Here is a 23111-nt window from a genome sequence, read left to right as displayed (position 1 = left end):
TCGAAGAGAGAGGGTTGCTGTGGCAACCACATCTGGCCCATTCACATGAGTTTTACAAGCAGAGAAACAAATAAAAAACAAAGCAAAACCAACACGGGCGGGTGGCGCACAAAGGAGAGGTGACTTTGCCTGCCTGCATCAAAGGGACAATCAGCGATGATGGATAATCCAGCCCGGATGTTTGTTTGTGTCCGGGTTTGCCACCAGTGTTCCTGGACTCCCTCCAAAGCCAGGGGCTGGGACATGGGGAGTTTAGCAAGGAGAGGAGGATCCACAGCCATAATTGGGGTGTTTGTGCGTGTGCTGTGGGTGCCTGGGGGTTTCCTGGGGGTTCCCTGGTTCCCAGGGCAGGACTGGAGCAGATCCCAGACATCCCTGGCCACAGTGGGGTGTCCCAGCTGCAGCCATGGGGTCCCTCCATCCCATGCATCCCCAAAATCTGACCTGTGGGAAGGACTGTGGCTTCCCTGTAGGGCTGGGGCCAAGAGAGCCCGGGGGGTGTCAAAGTCATAAAGTTTTTCCAGGGAAAACAACTGATATGGATGGGGAGGATCCTGGATGCTCCCAGACCAGTGTGAACTGCACATTTTAAGGAGCATTTCCTGCTCCAGCACAGCCCAACATGAGGCTGGGCCATTGCTCTTCCCATCCCAGGAGAAGATGGGTGTAGCAGGAATGTTGTGGGGAAGGGCAAGGGATGGGTCCACACTGGGTCAGGCACCTGCTGTTCCCCACCTTTGGGAGCAGTCTCACTTTTAACTGGAGAAATTATGCTGGATGGTCTTGGAGCCAATCTCTTCATTAGCTTCATTTGCATTTCAGGGCAGAACTGCAGATCTTAGGGATGGCTCCAAGCCAGCACATTTGGAGCAGGGTCTGGAGAAGGTCCATGGTGGAGAGAGGCACGTGTGAACCTCTGGCAGCTGAGCACTTCAGTGTGGCAAAGCACTGGGAAGAGGCAGAGCTTTTCCAGGGCACGCATGAAGTGCCTGGAGATCCAGCACTTTCATGCCAGGAACTCAGAGGTGCCAGATCCCAAGTCCTGGCAGCCCTGCTGCAGGTCCATTAGACACTGGGCAAGTGGTGGGACACAGAAGGGCTGTAATTTACTCAAGGACATAAAATACAAGTGGATCAGGGGATTGATCTGTGCTGGCTGAACACTCCTGGGGGGCTGCTCCTCCTCCATACCCACAGGATGGCCCAAAGGCTGATCCAGGACCCTGTCCCAAAAGGCACCAAGGCTTGTTCCCAATCCCAGGCAGGCAGGGTCATCCCAGAGATCCCACACACCACCCAAGCCCCATCCAAACACTGAATATTCCCATCATTTTCAGCAACACACACTCACACAATTGACCATCTGGCCTGGAACTCTTTATGCTCTGAGCTCGATGCAAATCAGCCCAGCTCCACTAATTGCTGGGATGGTAACGATGCTCACACCGAGGCAGGGCTGGCTGAGCAGGGCAGTGCCAGCTCCGCACCACGCTGGCAGCAGGACTCTCCTGCAGCCTGCCAGATGCCACGGCCCCAAAGGCCAGATTCGCTTGTTTTGGGATGCTCACAGAGCCTAAAATGCAAAGGTGACAACAAAAAGAGCTGGAAAAAGGAAAAAGAGCAGTGATGTGAAGAAGGAGCTGAGCCCTGCAGATAAACTGACCTGTAAATGCCTCGGAGTGGAGAGGGCAGGCACCGGGAGCCCAGTGCTGGGGGAGAGTTCTCTGCAGCAGATGGGCTGAAATCCTCATCAGCAGATGCAGACAGGGAAAATGTGGGAGTTAGCGCAGGGAGGAAGCTGCTGCCTGTGGAGGGAGGCTGCACAATCAGCATCAGGATCAGGCAGGATGGACCCCTGACCCTCCTGCCCAGCACCTGCCTGGAATAGTCACACACAGTCACTCCTTCCTGCTGCTGCTCCAGGAGTCCCTGGTTTTCCTTCAGGCAGCTCAAAACGACCCAGTCACTGCAATTCCGTAAAGCTGTGGCCGGGCTGCAAAAAAGATCCCAACTTGGGAACCCAGAACAAATGGATTCCCATGGCTGGCGGGTAGGAAGAGGCTCAGATCAGATGGAAGGTGCCTCGTGTGTCCAGGCTGGCTCAGGGCTGTGTATCCTCCAGGTTCCTCTCTAAAAACCTCCCTCTCTTCTTCATTTTGTTCTTTCACAATCAGAGATTTCCCTTCCCAGCACTGGGAACAAGAGAACGGGAATTCCAGGGCACTCTGCTGGACCCGTTTATTCGATGACCCCATGGGAAAGGTGGTGCTTGTTTCCATACCCCGGGGGTGGTCACACAGGCAGGGTGAGGATTGCTAAAAAGGGCTCTGTGGGGCGCTCAGGCTGCCCTGAGACCTCTCCTTGCTCCAAATTTGAGCTTGGAGTGGAGCAAATCCCACAGGGGAGGGCTGGGGGCTGGCAGAGGTGGATCAGGTATTGGTGCAGAGGGAACCACGACCTTCCCGTGGCCTCCAGGCAAATTGTCCGTCAAGGATTTCTTGTTTCCTTTCGTTAGGCTGCTGAGGCTCGTTATTTCAAGTGCGCTGTTAACAAGCTTGAAAAAAAGCAAATTGAGTGGCCAAGGAGCTGGTGCCGGGCGGGGTGGGCAGGGCTGCCAGGGACACGGAGGTTGAGGTGGGAGCAGGGATGAGGAGAACCTGATCCGGCTCCCAGAATCTGCTCAGGTTCACAGGGTCTGGCCTCTCACCGGGCTCCTGGTCCCCCAGGGCTCATCCCTGCAGCCCAGGAGGATGACACCAGCCAGGATCTGCCAAAACCCCGCCAGGTCCATGCAGGAAGAGCTCTGGGCTGGCACCAAGGTGGTGCCCGGCTCCAGTGAGCCCTGACCAGCCCAGAGCTGTACAAGTGGCTCTGAATTGCCTGTCCTGCTCTTCCCCTCCTTTTATTATTCCTAATTCATCAGCAGTGGCAGGAAATCCTTGAGGAGTTTTCCACAGATCCCCTCTGAGGCTGAGGCAAGGCCAGCGAGCTCTGGCACTGCCCTGGTGTTTGCCCAGCCCTGATTTACACCTTCCCGGAGAGCAAGGAGCATGGATCAGGGCCAGGCTCGTGCTGCTGAGCACTGCAGCATTTCTCCCCTTTCCCTGAACTCTGTCCTGTTTTGGAGCTAACAAATCCCCCCAGCACTCTTTGGGGTTGAGCTCCTCCTGCTCAACCCCAAAGAGTGACAAAAGGAAGAAAAAAACCCAAAACAACGGGGAAAAAAAAAAAAAACAACAAACAAACCCTGGCATCGCCATGGCAACCTGCTCTATCCTGGAGCTGCAAACCCTGAAATTCCCACTCCCCATTTTTCCCTTGGATCAGGCAAGGATGACAGTTGGCATCACTCCATGCTGTGAGTGCCGGGTGCTGGGGGAGTTGTGCTTCAAAGCAGGTTGATTTTGTACATCCTCCCTCAGGCTGGCTGGATCACATCCCTCCAGGACCCTCCAGGCAGCTCTCAAGGGGGTGTGTGTGGTTTGGGGCAGCAGGACTGTTCCTGGGGCAGGGAATGCCTTGCCAAGCCCAGTGCCGGGTGGGCTGTGCTGGGGCACGGCCCCTTTGGTCCCAGTCCTCCTCCCCAGTGGGTGCTGCTGCACATAAGTTTTGCTTTCGGCCTCATTCCCCTTTCCCTGGCTCCTCATTCACCCACCTCTTGTCTGAGGACAGAGCCCCTCCAGCTCCATGGGCTGCTTGTCCCTCTCACACCCCTCTCAATCCAGAGCTGGAGGTGCAGGGATGACCACAGCACCCTACAAAAACCTCACACCCAGCACAGCAGGGACTTGCGAGCCTCGTGAAATCCATCAGGAGCTGAGTGGGGCTGGAGCTGTCCCACTGCTGTCCCACTGCTGTCCCAGTGCCCTGGAGCTCCATCCAGCACGTGGGGACACGGCAGGCAGGGATTTTTGCAGGAATGGGCTCTCCAGAGGGTGCTCCAGAGGGCATTCAGCCTTCGTTTTGTCTCGTTTATAGCTCATTACTGGCCCTGCTGTGCAGGGAAAAGCAGCCAGAGTTGTAAAGGAGTTGGCTGTGCCCTCTGGCAGAGCGGTGGGATGCTGGAGTGCTCCAGAACATCCCAGGCTGGGAGCAGGAGCGGGCCGGGCTCATCCTAGAGGATCTCAGAGGATGAGTGAACCCCAGGGGAGCTTCACCCCCAGAAGCTTCCCTCTTGTGCAGACCCTCACTCAGGGTCACTCGTTTGGGCACTGCCACCATCCTGACCCATCTTCCATCCCCACAGGAGATGTTGCTCTGGGAGCGCAGCAGATGGGTCTGAGTGGAGAGAAAATTGCTTTTGCTTTATGGCTCAGACAGCAGCGCTTTATTTCTCTATTTATATCCCACACCCATTATCTGCAAACCCATTCCCCTCTCTGGATGCACAAAGGCAAGCAAGTGTTGCCAGCTGGCCCCTGGTGTGCCCACGGACAGCTGCCCACCACGGCTGCCACGCCGAGCCCGGGATCTGGGGTTAATAAAGCTGGATGTCGATCCTCATCCAGGAAAATGAGATGCCAGGCGTGCCCTGCTCCTCCAGCAGCCTGGCAGGGGCTGGTTGTGCTGCAGGTTTGATGAGGCCTCCTGGGCAGGGGCACAGATGCTGCAGTTGGCTCTTCATGCCCCTCCAAGCAGCAGTGGGTGTGGAGAGCAGGTCAGGAGCCATTCGGGATTATGACTCTTTAATCGCTGGTTTAAGTGAGGGCAGAGCCTCAGTGCCTCCTGGCACAAGTTCTGGAACAAAGGTGTTGGAAACAGCCCCAAAATGAGCTGGGTTTGCCATCCATTGCAGGGCACCACAGAGCACCTTCCTGGGAATCCAGGAGCCAGACTGGGAGTTTCCAAACCCAGAAGCCAAACTGGGGGGTTCCAGCTGTGGGCTGAATTATCCAGAGGTGCTGAGGCCTGATGGAAGCAGCAGCTTCAGGGAGAAGGTGTTGCCCCACCTGGGCATTACTGAAGTGTTTTATTTCATGAGGTATTGGACCAGACAGCTCCCAGCTGAAAAGAATGAAATATTTCTCTCCTCGACACTGCTCTTTGCCAGGATTTTGCTTTTCCACAGTTCTTCAGGTCAGAATTAGCTCCCAGTCCCCCTCTGCATGGAAGAGTTGAGCTGTCCTTTGCCAGCAGGGAAACCGGGGCACGGGGTGGATCTTCCTCTCTTGTGGATGACACCACAGAGCATGAAATCCATCAGCAGCCCCTTCCCATCTGTTCCCCCTCCTGCGGAAGGCAGAGGCTCCAGACCATCCCTTCCTGCCCCAGCAGCCACCACATCCCCCACAGGGGTTTGCCTAATGAAGATTAAAGAAGTGCTGCTGCGAACGCGTCAGTCATAAAATCACCGAAAATAATACAAGGAACAAAGCACCGTGGCCATCAGCCTGAGTGGAAGTCTCAATTAGCAAATATATCAATCACTGGTGACGTCTTAAGTAGCATTTGCAGGGAGAGCATTACAGAAATGATCTGCAATTACGGCACTGCTGGGAGCAGAACTTCCCGGGAAGTGGGGCTGGATTCAGGGAAGCACCATCCAAGCTCCCAGTGTGGGATATTTGGGGTTGTCTGCATCCCCAAGAATTGGTGTGTTTAGGTTTGCCAGGACAGAGCCATGGAGGATGTCCAGGATGCCATGGCAGAGCTCCATGGAAAAGGAACACTTGCTCCTGCCTGGGGCTGGAAACGGCTGGAGCTGCAGCCTGCGCTGGGGACAACGCACAGCTGGGTCACCCACAAGGGTCTGGCTTTGCAAAGCCTCCAAAAGGCCACGTGGACAGGTCCCATCTGCTCATTCCTGGGAGTCAGAGCCCTGTGGCACAGAGTGCACGGAGTGGGACGACGGTGCAGCAATCCCAGCCAGCGTCGCCCCACCAGGCACCACCAGCTGCCCGCTGGCCGTGCCCAGGCCACTGGGGACAGAGCCAGAGCTGATTTAGAAGGCCCAGGATAAAAAGGGATTGGGAAAGGCACTGGAACATGCACAGTCAGTTATGAATATTCCTGGATTACAGCAGCTTACAGGCTCCCAGCTGGGAGCAAACCCCGCGGGCAGCGCAGAGATGAAGGCACAGGAGGAGCAAGGTCACTCCCAAACCTCTTCCAGCCCTGGGATGTGCTTCTGTCCACACACCCCCCCTCCCCCCAAAACAACAGCCATGACAAAAAACCAGCAAAAACCCCACTGCTTGTTTGTTTTAAAGGAATTTGTTGGGTTTTGTTCCAAGGCCCAGCTGCAAACATCCCGTTTGGCAATTGATTTCCACAGTGGGAAGAGTCAGAACAGCAGCTTCTCCTTGCAGAAAGAGAGAAAAACACTGTTTTCGTTTTCTTTTTAACAGAAACATCTCCCACATTTAAACATCTCCCACAGAAAAACATTTACTGAGAGAAGAGCCATTTATTTTTTTTTCCAGTCCCTGCCCTGCTCCAGCACGTTCCTGCAGACACAGGCACTGCTGAGGTGAGGTAATCAGCTGCACAACCTGAGGAAAAGGCTGAATGGAGGGAAGATGTGTGAGGAGAGCACAGTTAAAATATTTCTGTGCTCCAAGGTGAGCTCCCAGGGCTCCAGCATCCTGGTGGGATGATGGCTCTGCCCTGTGTGGCTCCCAGTTTTTCCCTGTGCACGTGGAGCAGAGGAACTCTCCTGGGAGTCCCCTCCAAGCCTGGGGTTTTCTGGATTGATGAAGTTTTGCTCTCAGCTTCAAAACCCTCTTTGCTTCCGGGCTTCATCGTGGGAGGATGGAGGAATTCCAGGTTTCATCCCTGTGGGGTTTTGGAGATAGGAGATTGTGGTGCTGGTGGGACCTGAGACCCAGCTCACAGCCTGACAGCGTAGAATCACAGAATCCCTGAATTCCAGCATGGTTTGGGTGAGAAAGGACCTCACAGACAATTCCAACCCCCTGCCCAGTGGCAGGGACACCTCCCACTATCCCAGGCTGCTCCAAGCCCCATCCAACCCGGCCTAAGGTGCATGGGAAGAGCATCGTTCCAAGTGTTCCCTGAGCATCCCCAGCTCAGCAGCTCTGCCCTCCCTGCAGCCGCCTCCCAGCCCAGCTCCCCCTCACCCAGAGCTCAGAGAGCTGATGGGAAATTTGCCCTCGGTGGTTGGTCTCATTACAGCCCTCTCCAAGGATCTGCAGTGATCAAAAGAGAGGGGAATTAATCAGAAGAGCATAACAAGGAATAATCAGGGGAGGAAGGATGGGGAGATGGGGAGTGAGAGCAGCAGGAATGATAACGATTTTCTCAAGGTGAGGAATTTGCCCAAGGGTTTGGAGATGAATGCTGAGGGAGCCCAGAGGATGGGACGGATTTGGGGTGTCCCACACAGGACAGTGGAGCACAGTCTGGAAGTGTTCTGGGAGCCTCTGCCCGCTCCCACCTTCCCAAGAACCTTCCTGAGAGCACCATGGGGAGGTTTGGGCAGCCTCTGGTTATCCCACACAGGCATGGACATGGGATGGAGGCCAGAGCTTGTCCCCAGAGCCTCCCAGGAGGGCTGATCCTGCTCTACTCCGGGGCTGCTCCGGTGCTGGGATTCCATCACCAAGCAGGCACGAGCGCTAAATTCCATTTAATAAATACCTAATGAGCGGCTGACAGCCACTTCTGGACTCTCAGCAGTGCCTTTGGTTATCCAGCAGCTCCGAAATGGATCCAAAGTTTCAATAATTGATGGCCCACTAATGTAGAGCTCAGGGGGGAGAAGGGGCCCATTAATTACTGCTGGGCAGAGCTTGGCCCTGCCACCAAATGCCACCAGGAGAGAGCTCCTGGAATGATGCTCATCAAACACAGCAGCACAAGAGGACCCTGCCTGCTCCCTCTGGAGCTGGGCTGCTGGTCCAGCACAGACCTACAGCATGAAAATCAAGGTTTTTCAGGAAAACGAGCCTGACTGCTGGCTCTGGGTTCTCAGGATTTCTTGGCATGCTCCCCACAGCCCTGGCCCCACGCAGTCAACCCAAAGCTGTTCACTGCCTCACATCCCTTTCTCCGGAGTGGAAATGAGTCTGAGAGAGCGCTGTGACATCTTCCTGTCCTAGAGCAGGGCCAGCACCTTTCTGGAGGGCTTTTTGAGTCACCTGAATGATGGCCAGCAGCGGGTTGTTAGCATTGCCCCGGGGCTGGAAGGTGGGGTGGGCACGGCTGCCTCCAAGCTGGCTGGCTGCAAGGTGAGGGGAAAAAAGGGGAATATTTGTGGAGTGGCTCATCCAGTAAACCTGAAAACAGGCAGCAAGAGGGGAGCTGCTCTACAAACAGAGCCCCACATGCATATTCTGCTCTCCTGCCCACTGCCAGTGGAGTAAAACTGGGGAAATTCCCATCTACAGCATGGAGAGATGGCCCCCAAATCCAGCAGGAGTTACCGAGGAAATGATCCAAAAGTCCAGCTGTAAATCCAGCCCCATTAAACCCCACACTGCAGAAATGTTCAGTGTCCCCCCACAGCTGTCCCTGCTGCAGTGAGGAATCTCAGGGCAATTGTCAACGAGACAATTTTAGCCTTTCAATGAGGTTTTTAGGGTGTTTCAGTCTCTGGGATTTCTGAGGGTAAAGGGAGAGGGAAGGTGAGGGGGGCAGGGCTGGGGATGAGCCCAGGATGAGCCAGCGGTGCCTCAGGTGTGCAGTGGGCTCCTGGAAAAGCCTGCATGTGATGGATGTGTCCTGTCTCCCCCAGAAAAGCCTTCCTCCCTCTGCCACCAAGGGCTGCTCATGTATTTGAGCGAGAAAGAAGCAATTTTTGCAGTTAAAAATGGTGTTGCAGAAAGGGGGAGTCTCACATCGTCCCCTGGCCCCCCAGCAATGCTGGCTCAGGGTCTCCCGTGTCCCCAACATCCCCCAGCTCTTTGTTTGCTCCCAGCCTGCCTCTCCAGAGCGAGGATCTGCCCAAACAACCAGAACAGGCTGTGTTTGAAGAGGGAAAGGCACAGAGGAGCAGAGATTAAAGGAAAGTAAACAGTTCCCTGTGTGTGCCCGGGGCTGGCCCTGCCAAGGCGCTGCCCCTGGTGCCACCAAGCATCCAGCACGAGCTGGGGCCCTGCCAAAACCATCTCCTGCAGGCCTCAGACACTCGGTTCTCCCTTAAAAAGACCCTTTTAGAGCAATTATCTAGCACAAACCGCCCGTTCTTTTGAGGGAGTAGGTTCAATAAGCAATAATCACATGCACACCCACAAGAAGTGCAGCAGTTATTAACTCAGATGCATAAAAATGGCATTTCATTAGGGGCCTGAGAACACCTCAGCCACGTGGTGTCATATTTACCATCCCCACTCCAGGCACAGCCCCTGTCAGCTCCGAGAGCTTCCAGCTCAAAGGAGGCTGGAGGTGATAATGGATTTTCAAAGAGACAATTATTCTCTGGCTCTGTCACAGCACCGGATCAATGGCAGATGTTTCTGCTGCATCCTGACCCATTTCTGATCCTGAAAACGAGCCTGTGGTGGGCTGGGACAGAGCTGGGAATTGTCCCTACCTGCTCCTGGTAGGATTTTCTGGGCCACTTTTCCAAGGAGCCCATCCATTTTCCCAAGAGCCACCACAATCCTGCTGTCCCTGAGATAAATAAATGGCGCCTGGCCCTTCCAGGGGGGATTCCCCAACAACAGGGAGATGGATTTGTGGGAAACACCATCCCAGCCCTCCTTCCCACTCCGAGCTGCTCCAAGCAGTGCTTGACCTGATGTAGAAGGAACGCCTCAGTTCGCTTTGCTGATTGGAAATAATCCCATCCCATTTCCCACCTGAGAGAGCCTTTTCTGGCTTCACCGTGGATCAGCCTTTCAGTGAGGGCTTCTGATAGCTGGAAATCTGTGATTGCAGCCCTCTGCTGCTCCCAGGGAGTGTGATGGACACGGATCCATCCCAGGAGCAGGGAAAGGGTCTGATCCTTCCCATGGGAGCACAGGCAGGGGGATGGAATGGGCTGAAGGAGCAGGTGAGGAGTGAGGAGGAGTGAGCAGAGACCTCCCCATGCTCCAGCCACAGCCCCCAGTGATGGAGCAGCAGCTCCTGGACATCCCCCAGCACATGCAACTCTGTGGGGCCGGGGCTCCCAGCATTACCCCCAACCCCTTAAGAAGTCTGGGTGGATAATCCTGAAGGATGGTGCTGCAGTGCTGGGGAGGTTCCGAGAGCTGAGGCCAGCAGATGCCTCCCCGATCACCTTCCTGCTGAATTAGCACCAGCACCCTGCTGCCTGCTCCAGAGCCCCATGCCCACAGCACACCCTTCTGCTGGGCCTTAAAAGTGACTTTGCAGTGCACTAAACACCCTGCACCAGCTGCAGGAACAAATATTTTAGGGTTTTGAGGCCCCAGAGGTGCTGGGCTTTATGCTCTGTGGTGCTGCCAACCTGCCTGGGTGATGCTGGGCATGGGGTGGATTCCAGCATCCCTCCTCCAACAGCAAACCCAGGAGATGTGTGTGTCACCCCATTTTTCTGGGAAATATCATGTCCAGGGGGCAATAGATCCCTCTGGCTAAGCTTTAAATCCTTGCTTTTACCAAAAGCTGCTGTAGGATTGGTGTGGGATTGATGCCACCTGTCCCCATACATGTGGCATTTCTGAGCTGACAGCACCTCTGCAGCCTGCCTGTGCTCCCAAAAAGTCCCTCAACACTTATAAAAGGGATTTCTTGGTCCCAGCTCATCTCTGCATCCCGCAAACTCCCCAAAAAACACGGGGCTGCCATCCCACATCGCTGCTGGGGCTGATTTGATTTCCAGGCCTGAGGAACACTTGTCTTGTATAGGCTGTTGAATAATTTATAATTTGCTTATGAGCAAAGGCAACGGGGAGTGTGGGGAACAGGAGGGAGAATAAATATATATTTATAAAATATGGAAAAAGCTAAAAAAAAAAAAATCATAATAATGCCCAAACCACCCCTGTAAACTGTTCCTTTGATCTAATCCAGAATAAATTATACATAATGGAGCTGGATGGGTTTGCTTGCTGCCAGCATGAATAAAAACCAGAAAGCAAGAGAGCAAGCCAAATCATCTGGGCTAATAACAATGTGCTCGCTGTAGATGCTTCATCTGGGATTATTTTGCAGCAGCCAGCACAGATTTCCATGGAAAAGAAAGTAGTTTTTTAACTGGGGGGTGCTGTGCAGGCAATGAGCTGTGGTAATGCTCCAGCATGCCTGGAGCAGCCAAGCAGATTTTTCTTTCTCATTCCCCAGTTTATTCCACTCAGGGATCTGGAGTCACCAGATCTTTCAAACTTTGCTACATAGGGCAGATGCATTTTCCAAACTTCTGGAATTTCATTGATCCAACAAAAAACCCCCACCTGTTTATTTGCAAAGCAGTTACACGTTCTGAGAACTCCAGATGATTTTCCCAATGCCTTCACCCTGCCTCCTCTTCCTCCTCTCTTCTTGCTCCCTCCTCCTTCCCTCTCTCATGGAAGTGAAGTGAGGCAACTTCTCAGGACTGATCTGTCCTGAGGAGCTCAGCTGATGGCTCTGGGATGCAGATCCATGAGGAAACACAGTCCATAAAGAATTCCCACCCAGCCCGGGATGGATTCCCATCCAGAGGCTAATGGAAAATCATTCCCATTCACAAGTCCAGCTGCACTGACTTCCTCAGGATAAGGAAGGTATTGACCCAACAGCCAATACTCCAAAACCAAAACCATTCCCTCAGGGCTTGGCTTCAGCATCCAATTAAAATTCCTAACAGAACTCCCAGCCCTTTGGAACATTGGATTCCAGAGGCAGGGAATGAGCTGGGTGCTCCTGTGGCACAGCCAGGTCAGCCACTGACCAAAAACATCTCCTCAAATTTCCTGGTTTGTCGTGAAGTAAGAGAGACATGGACAGTAGCAAGTGGGAATGAGTTTGGGAAGAATAAAAGGTCTCTGAAGGCATCACTTGGCTTCTGCCTCTCCCAGCAGAGCCAAGGCCGAGGCCTTCGAAGCCTAGCAGAGCAAATGCCTTCAGAAAAAATCATCCTGCTCTGTTTTATTTGGAAGAAAAGCCCCGGTTTTCCTTTTGGATGGTTATTTTGGGAGCAGGGAGAGTTCCATCACCACCTGGATGGCCCCACCGGTGTGGGGGACAAGCTTAGGTTCACTCCCTGCACTGGGAGCTCCCCACAAGCTCCCGTGAGCTCCTGTCCCCTGCTCACCTTTCAGAAAATTCACACCCACGCCAACACCGACAAAACCGGGGGTGATGGGAATGTTTGGCGTGTGAAATGCTGCTGCACATCAACACTCCCGCACATCTGCACAAAGGGAATGTGCTGCTTCACAACTCGTTTAGCTGTGACCCCCTTTTTCACCGTTCCAAACAGTCTGTTTGTTTATTTGTTCACAGCTCTTTGTGAAATCCACCTGCGGGGAATTCTCTTCCCTCCTCCCATCCGCGAGGCTGAATCAGACGTGTGAGAGGAGAAATGGAAGAGGCACTGCCTCCATCCCTGGCTCCGGAACATCCCTAAAAGTGCTCAGCTTCTCCCTAAAAGTGCTCCACCGTGCAGGAGGGGGAAAAACATCTGGAATGACGCTTAATCCCTCTCTGTAACATATTCAGTGGTGGAGCTGAAGGGGTCTGAGCTATTCTCATCATTTTATAGTGGGCAACCAGGGTGTGAGGGGGTTGGGAGCTCACAACTTACGGGAGAGGAGCGATGTAGGAAAAATGAGCAGGAATAATGCAGGGGAAATGGCTTTAAACTGCCAGAGGGCAGGGTTAGGTGGGATATTGGGAAGGAATCCTTCCCTGTGAGGGTGGAGAGGCCCTGGCACAGATTCCCAGAGAAGCTGTGGCTGCCCCAGCCCTGGGAGTGTCCAAGGTTGAAGCAAGCTTGGAGCACCGTGGGATAGTGGAAGGTGACCCTGCCCATGGCAGGGAGTGGCACTGGATGGACTTTTAAGTCCCTCCCAACCCAACCCAAACCATGATTGTGTAACAAGCTTTGTCCCATCATCACCGCGCTTTGGGAGGACACCCACAACCTCAGAGCTGTCACCCAGACAGGGCTGGCCATGCTCCAGGACGATCCAACTGCTTGTTTGCCCAACTAAAGCACCGAGCTGTGCCTTGGACCCACCCGGGGAATTTCCACTCCCTTCAGGCTGAGGGGTCCTGCTCTCCAGCGGGAGATGTGTCACTAATTGGTGCTTGGCAGTGTTCAAAGGAAATCTCAACTCTGAAGTCTGGAGGAAGCAAATTCCCCGCGACTGAGTGGAGCTGTGGAACGAGGCGAGCAAAGCTGCAGCACCTCAGAGATCAATCACAATTATAAAACCAGTTAGGAGAGGGCTGCTAGGCGAGGTCACTTCAGGGCACTCTTATTAGGGAAGTCCATTAGGAAAGAGGCTGATAATGGATGGGAGGCTGCCACACGGGCTAATTATAAACATCCCAGGTGGCTCAGGCTCGGCTGCTCCCTGCTGGGGCCTTGCTTCGCTCCAGACTCCAGCTCCTTGCTGGAGGTGACACATTTCCTTGGAGAAGATGCAGATATTCCTGCAGCATCCATGGGTCCAGTTGTGCCCATCTTTTGTCATGTACGACTTAATCAGCAGGAGATTGGCTTCCAAAATAGTCAGGGGTGAGAGCTTCTCACTGCTTGTGGTGTGGCCTCAGCACAACCAGCCTCTCCTGGGTTCATTTAGCCAGGTTTGGGGGTTTGCTTTCTTTAAAGCTCTGCCTTTGCTTTCTGACTCTGTAACAGCCTTCGCTTGGACGAAATGCAGTTTCCACCAAAATTCCTTGATTTACTGGGGAAATGTGCCACCAGCACCAGGCTGGCAGCAGCCAGCTCTGCTCTTTTGTGCCCTCGCAGCCCACCATTCCCACGCACCTCTGCCAGGCACCGAGATGGCTCCAGCCTGGAAAAGGGGGAGAGATCAAGAGCTTTGGCTGAGTTCTTCGCACGGAGAAGCCCCAGGGTGAAGGTGAGAGGGTGCAGTGATCAGTTTAACTCACACACTGTCCTCAGAGTGGAGAGCAAGGGGCAGAAATGATTTCTAGGCTGAATTTTTGCTTTGTCACGATCTGTACTTGCTCTGTGTGCCTGGCACAGGCTCAGCACAACTGGGAGCCATGGCCCAGGTTCCTGAGGACAAGGAATTGCGTAACACCCACCCCAGCCGCTGCTGGATCAGCTCCCCAGCTGGAATAAATCAAGAGAGATCCATCGAGGTCAATCCTGGCCAATTGTATCCACTTAATCTTCTCTCGGGAAGCAGCACTCAGTCGATTTGCAGAGTTCCTGCCTCCTCCACTGCCCACTCCAAACCTCTTCCCAAAAGCACCAGAATAGAAACCCCTCCAGCAGTGGCTCCTCACTGAGTGCCTGTGCCACAGCCCAGCTGGGGCAGAGCCAAGCTGCCCCAAAAAACGCATCTGGGATGGGGATCCAGTGGGGAACTGAACCACCTGCCCCAAAAAACATCAGTTTATTCCAGAGGGACGCAGGATTTATTTTCCATTTGATTTGCCTGAAATGGCTGGGGTGGAAAGAATGGACATCTGGGATAAAGGGTTCTTGATAATTCATTTTCCAGGATGGTCCTGCTCCCAGCCCCAGCGGGGTTCTCATGTTTAATTTAAAAATGTAAAATATTTATCTCTGTTAAGTGCTCTCCCTCCCCAGCCCTTCTCCCCTTTTCAGGGTGAGGGGGTGGAGCAGGGCAGGGATATTTGTGTGGATCCTTCACAAACAGGGAAATAATCAACAAACTGGAAGTTTATGGCCAGTTTTTGTTTTCTGGTGGATGTTTCCATCCCCAGAACTGCTGCAGCAACTCCCAGATTTAAAGCAAAGCACAAAACAAAGCATTGGGGAGTCTTGGGGTGTCCCTGGGGGAGAGGGGTGACCACAGGCACTGCTCCCCATGCCCTCAGCACCCACCTCCCCATCCCTGTTCCCTGCCATCAGCCCCCAGCCCTGCTTCCAATAAATAAGCTGGATTTTCCCAAAGCCTCTCCCACAGCCCCTTGGATCCTCCTGCTTCCCTGAGGGCTCACCTCTAGGGGACAGCCTGAGTTTGGGGACATATCCCTCCCAGAGGGCTGCTCCCACTGGGAAAGGAACAGCCCTGTGGGTCCCACCCTGCACCCTCTCCCTCCTGAGAAGGCAAGTTTGGGACCATGGATGTCGGAGGAGAGGCAGGGAGAGCAAGGCTGCTTTGATGGAGGCGTCTTTCAAAGAATCCTAACCAGCCTTGTTAGATGTTTTATTCAGTTTTTATAAGTGTTCCTTGCTCTAAAGAGTAAATTAGGAGTTTGGGGCAGTGCCAAGGGGTGTCTTTTTTGTTTCTCTTGGCAGTAAATCAGCTTTCAAATGATTGTTGACATAAGGAAAAACAATATTCAAATGCAGGCCCCTCTCCCTTTTATCTCACCCTCCCCTCTCCTGTTCCTTCTGCTGATTCCCCCTCTTTTAAATAGAGATCAGCCCTGGCCCTCCCCATCACTCCCTCTCCATTTTGGGGAGGTGACAATTCTATTTTCACACGGGAGGGGTTCTTCTTTCTGTCCTTGCTTTTCCCATTTCAGGGCAGGATCTGGTGCAGAGAAAAGGCAGAGAAGGAGCAGAATTAAGGCCCTGGAATATCACCTCGTGTGCTTGGCTCCACACACCTGCCTGAGCTTCTGGAGAACACAGCTGACAGCAACAGGAGAGGAAAAACCAGGAGGCATGGCCGGGAAAGAAGTGTTAAATCCCAGCGGCTGGAATTGCAGCAGGCGAGGATCCGGCAGCAATCCTGGGTTAAATCACAGCTAAAAAGAGAAAAAGTTGCTCTGAGGAGCATTTTTAGATGGTTCCAGTCACGAGGGGCTGGGGGGTCACATTCCCAGGGGACATAAATTGACGTGGTGGCATTAAATCCCAGGCAGCTCCTCACGCCCGGAGCGCTGACCCGCTCACCCCTCGCTCCCAGCCTTTATTAAAGCCAGCCTCGGGAGATGTGGCTGGCATGAAAAAGCACCGGAGATTTGCATTTATAAAATTCCCTGAAGCAAATGGCTTTGGTGGGACAGAAGTTCACGTCAGAACGGCCCACGGGGTGCAGGGGTGACTCGGGGAAGGTTTCAGCACCGTCAGCACCGCGCTCTGGCGTTCCCAGGGGTGAGGCAGGAGCAGAGCTGGGCTGATGGGAATGGCAACAGCCTCTCCTGGGTGCCAGCTGGGCAAGAGGAATTTGCCATGGGGCTCACACCAAAGGCAGCAAACGGGAGACACTTCCACCTGCCTTGGCCCTTTGGGGCTGCAAAAAGCTTTGCTGAGCACTCCAAGTGGCCCTTCCTGGCCAGAGAACCCTTCCCCAGGCTGATCCCAGCCCAGCTCCCTCTGCAGCTGGTGGGATTTGCAGTTTACCCCGGCAGGAACAGAGCAAGCTCCCAGCTCCTGGAATAACTCCTCCAGCAGCACTCCATCAATCCCAGCCCCTGCACAGCCAATTGCTCTTTGTGTTTCTTCCCAATGCACTGCAGCACATGTACATACACAGGAAAGCACAAACAGGTATAAATTACCTTCCAGGCAAAGCCTGAGGACTTCGAAATTGCTGAGAAATCAAAGCACATTCCGGGGGGGTAACGTGGTAAACTGGAAGGGGAAAAATGCGCAGAGAGGATTTTAATAAAAACAGAGCCAGAGAGGGAGCTCAGAGCCCTTTCAAGGTGTTCATGAAGTGAGTGCCAGCACAGCCCGTGGGGGCACAGAGGAGTTAATGCCCCCAATCATTTTCCAGATGGATGTGGATGTCTAAGCTGACTGAAATCCCCCATCCCATGGAGGGGGAACATTTTGGGTGTCCTCCTGGGGTGCTGGAGAAGCAGAGATTTCCCAGCTCCACTGTGCTCTGAGCAAGGCAGGAGCCAGCACTGAATGTAGCTGAGCAAGCTAAGGATGGCTCTTCCAGGTGAAGGAAATAGGATCAGAGGGAAAACAGTTGGGAAGAAAAGCAAAAAGAAATCACAAAAAAGGGGGTTCTAAATGAAAAATATAAATCTAAAGTGCAACCTCAACCTTTTTCGCTTCAGAGTGACGAGGTTTTAATGCTGGAAGCTGGAAGACAACCAGCAAGTGATGGAGAGGAGGAGGCTCAGCCTGAATTCCCTGCTGGGAAAGCGGAGCCCTTCCCGCTGCCCTGACGTCAGGACGCAGAGCTGGGATCAATACACCCAACACTGCAGCCAGGGTGGCTGTAAAACACTTCCTTTAATTACTCACAGCCAGCAGCAGAACAGCAAGCCCAGATTAAAGACCTGCAGCCTGCTGGGGTTGTGGTGGGAGCCTTGGGAAGGGCCCCGGTGGCTTTGTCCCTGCCCACCCTGACAGGGTCACCATGCACAGGGACCCTCCCGGGGCCACCACAGCTGTCACAGGAGTGTGGCCGTGTTTTTACTCCAGATCCAGCCTGCTGCTGCTTTCCCAAGCCAGCCATAATATTTTCCTGGCTGATCTTAGCAAAGTTGGAGTTGGAATGGAGATCGATGCGTGGAATGGAATATGCTGAGATACATTCTGAATGTGTCGCCGGGAGCGTTTCATGACGGGAAGGCAGCAATGACTCCAGCAGTGTTTTTCCCCAGCCTCAATCTTGGCACACTTTGGCTTTTCCTCCCAAGGACCCATTAGTCACTGCCCTGAATACAAACCAGCCCAAGCAGCCAGATCCTTCAGTCTCGCAAAGATCCCCCATGTTGTAATTCCAAAATAACACCACACTCCTTTAATGATCAATAGCAATTACCAAGTCATTTATATCCAATAAAGGCTCCAGCAGGAGGTCTGGGTGATATATTACTGTATAAATTCACATTATGAAGCAGATTAACAAAGCATTATGAAAAGCAAGCTTATTATTTGCATGAACACGAGGCTCAAGAGGTAATTGAAGCAATCCAGCAAAATGTCAATGACTCCTTTTGTGTATGAAATATTCATTAAAGGCAAGCACTTATTTGTGAGCGATTGTTTATTTATACCTTTTCATTTGCATTCTGCTATAAAACTGGCTGGCTTTCCATTAGGGCACAGCCAGCATCACTTTTCTTGGGAATCGCTGGGACCTGGAAATTGCCTCCTGTCTGCAGAGAGCGGCGGGGGATTTTTCTTAGGCAGTGGATGGATCCGATGGATCATGATGAGGAGGGAAAGGGAGCAGTTGCAGGAGTGATGAACGTCCTTGTGCTTCCTCATCCCCCTCTGCCCTCTGCCCTCTTCCCTGGTGCTCCAGAATGGAGGTGGCTTTAGGGGAGCCTCATTTGGGCACCCCAATCTCTTACAGCAAGACCTGGGGGAGTTGCCAGGCTTGTGATGCGTTTTTCCTGGGCATTAATTAGGTATTTTCATATTTATTTAATATTGTTATACTTTTATTTGTTTATTTTATATTTATTCATGCTAACGAGCAGTGTTTTCCCCGCTGTGGGGTGAGGGACCCATCTGCTCCCTCCAGGGCTTCCTTGGGCTCAGCCCACAGGGACAGATCCACAGGTTTCCCTGGATCTGTGTCCACTGAGGATGCTGTGGGGGTCACCTCACGGTGTCACCCCACTCTTGGCACCTCCCTGTGGGGTGAGCCTGAGGCTGGCAGGGCACAGCCTTGAAAAGGAGCAGTTCCCCTTCCCTCTCCCCACACCCACTGGAAATGCCTGGAAATTACTGGAAATGGGTTTGGGTTTTGTTGCTCTTGGTGCCATATCCAAACACCAGGGCAGCAAGAGCTGATGAGGGTGCAGAGGGACAGCAAAGATCCCACAGATCCCTAGGGGAAAGCATCCCCTAAAAAGCAGAGAGCTCGTGCCCCTTGTGCCCCGTGCCCCAGGCAGGAGGTGCAGGGGGATCCCGAGGCGCTGGGCACGGGTTCCCTGCTGCTTTCTCCAACTGAAGCCCCAAATGAAGTTTTTCCCAGCCCATCCATTTGCCAGGACAGCTCCTGGGCTACAAATCAATGCAACACCGCATCTTATTTGCTCTGCAGCCAGCTGAGCAAAACAATGTAGCACCAACAGAGACATGAATCTCCTTCATTTATCTTCGCGCTAGAAAAATTTCAAGGCTGGAGGTTTTTTTCTGGCTCCCTGGCAGCACTGTCAGGAGCGTGACGTGTTAGGAATGGCTGGATGGGGGCTCAGGATTTGTTTTCTCTGTGATTTCCTCGCTCCAAATTGCAGCTTTACTCACACACGTCCCCAGGTGCCACAGACAAATGTTTGACCAACAGCTTAGGGCAGGACGTGAGGATCAATCTTGGATCCCTGCTCCGAGGGAGGCTGCAGGGGAGATGGAATCATAATTATCCTTAAGGCGAAATGCCTGTGCAAGGCCCCATGGGCAAGGATTGGCTTTGGGGGACTCGGGATTTGCTCCCCCAAGGCAGATTGCCGGGTTGAGTTTCCCTGGGGGAATGAGGCCCATTCCCTGCCCCTGAGCAGAGCTGCTCTGGAGCTGCAGTTCTCCCTCTCCCTCTCCCTGCTGTACCTCACTCTGTTGCGGTGAGCCGCGGCTCCCGCCATGGTGCCCTGGACCCTGTTGGGCAAAAGGTCCAATGGTTTGATCCCTCAGGGGCCCAGTGACCATAAAATGGCCGCCCGTTCCAACATGGATGCCTTCCTGCAGCCCTCAGGCAGCTTGGCGGGAAAGATCGTTGGCCTTGGCGGGAAAGATGTGACACCCTGCAAGTCCACAATGGCCGCCACACTCTCCTCCCTCAGTTATGTCATTAGTTTTTAATTGGCCCATTAGTTTTTAATTGGCCTTCCCCACCTGCCTCCTTTCCCATTGGTTATTATGCATTGTTCCCTGCCTCTGTTGCACCCCTGGTCTGCTCTGTTATTGGATGCCTAATGCATGCGCTGCCCTGACTGCCGGGGTATAAAACCCCCTGTCAGAGGCTTTTCTCTGCTCTTCTTGCCCCTTTCCCTGGTGTCAATAAACTTGCTCCTGCTTCCCCAAGAAGAGTCCCTCGCTTCTTCCTTCTCCCTTCGTGCTTGGTCTATCGGTGGTCGAGGTGAGCTCTGCTGGAGACCTCGCCCATCCTCCCACGATCAGTCCGCCTCTGTCCTCCTCCATGGCGGTAGGCGAAGACTGCCTGGTGCTCAAGCCCAGTTGAGCTAGCCCTTGGGTGAGCACTGCGGCATCACCCCAGAAATCCCACTGGACAATCCCTTCCCGACAGCACCTTTTGGGATTGCAGCCACGGGTATTTCCTGGAGGGTTTTGCTGCTCCCCTGAGCTCCCTCCCTTGTGGAGGGGTTGCCCAAACCCCATCCCATCACTCCCTCAGCCACAGGAACGAGCAGACTCCTGCTGACTGTTCCCAAAGCTCTCAGCACTCACCCAGAGCAGTGAAACCCCAAAGAACCCCATCAGGGACCCCACAGGTGGGAGCAGAGCCTCCAGTTCCCAGGAAACATCAAACACAGGTCCCCACACCTCTGTCCTGCCCCTCACAGCAGCCGCTGGTGCTGCTGCCACTTTCTCAGCAGAGATTTCAAGCAATGGAGACTTCAGCTCATTGCTGAAAGCGCCCAGCGAGCTCCGTGCTCTCCGCAGAAGTGGAACTCGGCAGGGCAGAGCACGGTGGAAAAATCCCTGTTCCTGTTGTGGGAGCCAAGCCCTGGGTGCTCCAACAGCCAGCAGCCAGCACCAGGATGCCCGGGATGAGCCTGAGAGGGAAAACATGGGGTGAACCTGCCCAAGGATGCCCAGGATGCACAAGCCCGAGCATCTGGGGCACCATGCTGTCTCCTGCATCACCAGCTCATCTCACCCCCGAACTCTGGAAGTTCCCGATGCTCTCCGAGGCAGAACCGTGAAAAGGGAAGGATGTGAGAGCTGCCGGAGCCACAGAGCACCGGGAAACTGCTGACAAAGTGCGCTGGCTGCGCCCTTAATGGCTTTTAAATCACGGAGGTTCAACAGGAAAAAAAACAACCCCTAATGTTTACTCACACTTGCGCAGCTCCTGATTTGCATATAATTGCTTCCTGTCACAACACTCCATCCAGAGGCTTTTAATCCCGGCGATCAGAGGAGCCCTGTGCAGGGAATGCCAGGAATAAATCCTGGGATGCCTCAGGAGTCGTGGCCGTGTCCTGTGGAGGAGCAGGGACAGCGACAGGGACATCCCAGCAAGGGATTCATTACAGAGAGGAGCCCAGGCGAGGCAGGTGACAACACGGATTTCCCTTTGGATTTGGACTGATATTTATCAATGCTGGGAACGCTGGGGACATTCATGGGCACAGCTCCCTCCTGTAGCCCTTTTTTATCCCTTTAACACGCAAACCCCTGTCACTTAAGATCCCAATTAAAAGATCCCAATAATCCTAGAATGGTTTGGGAGAAGGAATTCCTCCCCAGAGTTGGATTTGAGGCGGGACATGGATGGTGTGGGATGGCTCAGGGGATCCAGGATGCCCCCACAGCCCCAGGTGCCCGGGGACAGCAGGAAGGAAGCGCTGGCACTCCCTGTGCCTGTCCTACTTTCCTGCTCATCCGACGGCGCTGCTGATGCACTCATGATGCATTTTTTAAAAACCTACGTCTGTCTGGAGGATTTAACTCCAGAGACACTTTCTGAGGATGATGCTGGAGATGTTGGAAAACATGATTTCCAGGGAGGCCTGCAAACCAGATGAAACCAGCCCTCTGTGGATCTCTGAAGCTCTTAATTAGACAAGAATTAACACCCTGGGAAACATTTGATTCCTAACAAGGGCACAGCTCCCTTTCACTGGGATTAGCATCCCTTGGACTCCTCAAGTTTTACATCATCCTCCAGTATACAGATCTGCTTCCCCACTTGTCCTGGTGTCACCTGCCTGTGCCAAAAGTCTCTCTCCATCTTTTTTAATCAGCTTTTTGTAAGTTCTGAAAGGCCCCAATGAGGTTTTTAGAGCATTTCTTGAGTCAAGCATGGCATTCTCTGTGTGTCATCTCTTCCAGCATTCCTCCAGTTCAGGGGAGGCACTCCAGCATTCCCCAGGCTCCAGCACTTCTCCTGACAGGCCACTGGATAAGCAGAGACCATGAAATTTTAACGGAGTTCTGTGTTTTCCAAGGCACGCTCCGGTTCAGCAGAGCAGGAGGAGGGCACAGCGGATGGGCTGACGAGACACAAAGAAGGGAGCAGATTTCAGCTGCCATGCTCAAGGAGGTTGAGACGAGCTAATTAAGCTCTTAGGGGGGGAAAGTGCCCTATATTTTGTTTTATTCCACTTTCTTTTTCCTCTTCCCAAGTCCCACGCTCTCCCCTCGCAGACGTCATTGCAGGCGAGCACATGTGTCGGCTCCGATGATTTATTCAGGAGCCACATCAGCTCTGCCTTCCACTCCAGCGAGCAGAAACTTCAATATTTCATATGGAAATCTCCAGCTCTCTGTCCCTATTTCTGCCTCAAGCTGCTGCTCCTCTCCGGGGTGCAAAGATGGGGTGGGTGCAGCGCTCTGCTGCTGCTCCAAAGTTTTTCCCGAGTTTTCTGGATGCTGTTGAGTCTCTCCCTCCTCCATCCAGCAGTGTGACAAACCCGGGGTGGCACCGTGTCCCCTGCCAGTGCCACCAGCCCTGGCTGTGCCCAGGGTTCATCCATGAGCCTGGAATTCACCAGGATTTACCCATTAATGACTTCTGTTCAGTCCTTGGGTAAAGAAATCCCTTCCTGGAGAATGAAGACTTCCTGCCTGGAATTCACCAGGATTTACCTGTTAATGACCCTTTTGTTCAGCCCCTGGCTAAAGAAATCCCTTCCTGGAGCTGTAAAGGCCCTTTCCAGAGCAGGTGCAAGGAACAAGGTTGTGTCTTTTCCTGCAAGGATTTGCTTTGTGCCTGGAAAACCACACGTGGGATCTGGAGGATGATGAAAGCTCTGCATTCCCAAAGCTTCCAGGGGCTGGCACCTGGGACACTGAGCTGGGCACTGGTGCCTCCACCAGTGGCACTTCCCTGCCAAAGGATGCAGCAGCTCCCATGGGCTGGTTTTGGGATTGAAAAGTGCTCTGAGGAAAAAGGCAGAGCAGCAGTTCCAGCCTGATTCCTCCGAGGGAGAGGGTGAAAGTGTTAATTAATATTATTCTCATTCAATTAATATTATTCTCCATGAATGGTTTT

The sequence above is a fragment of the Coloeus monedula genome, assembly GCF_965178545.1.
Source record: "Coloeus monedula genome assembly, chromosome: 21".
NCBI lineage: Eukaryota > Metazoa > Chordata > Aves > Passeriformes > Corvidae > Coloeus > Coloeus monedula.
Note: the sequence above shows the minus strand (reverse complement) of the source record.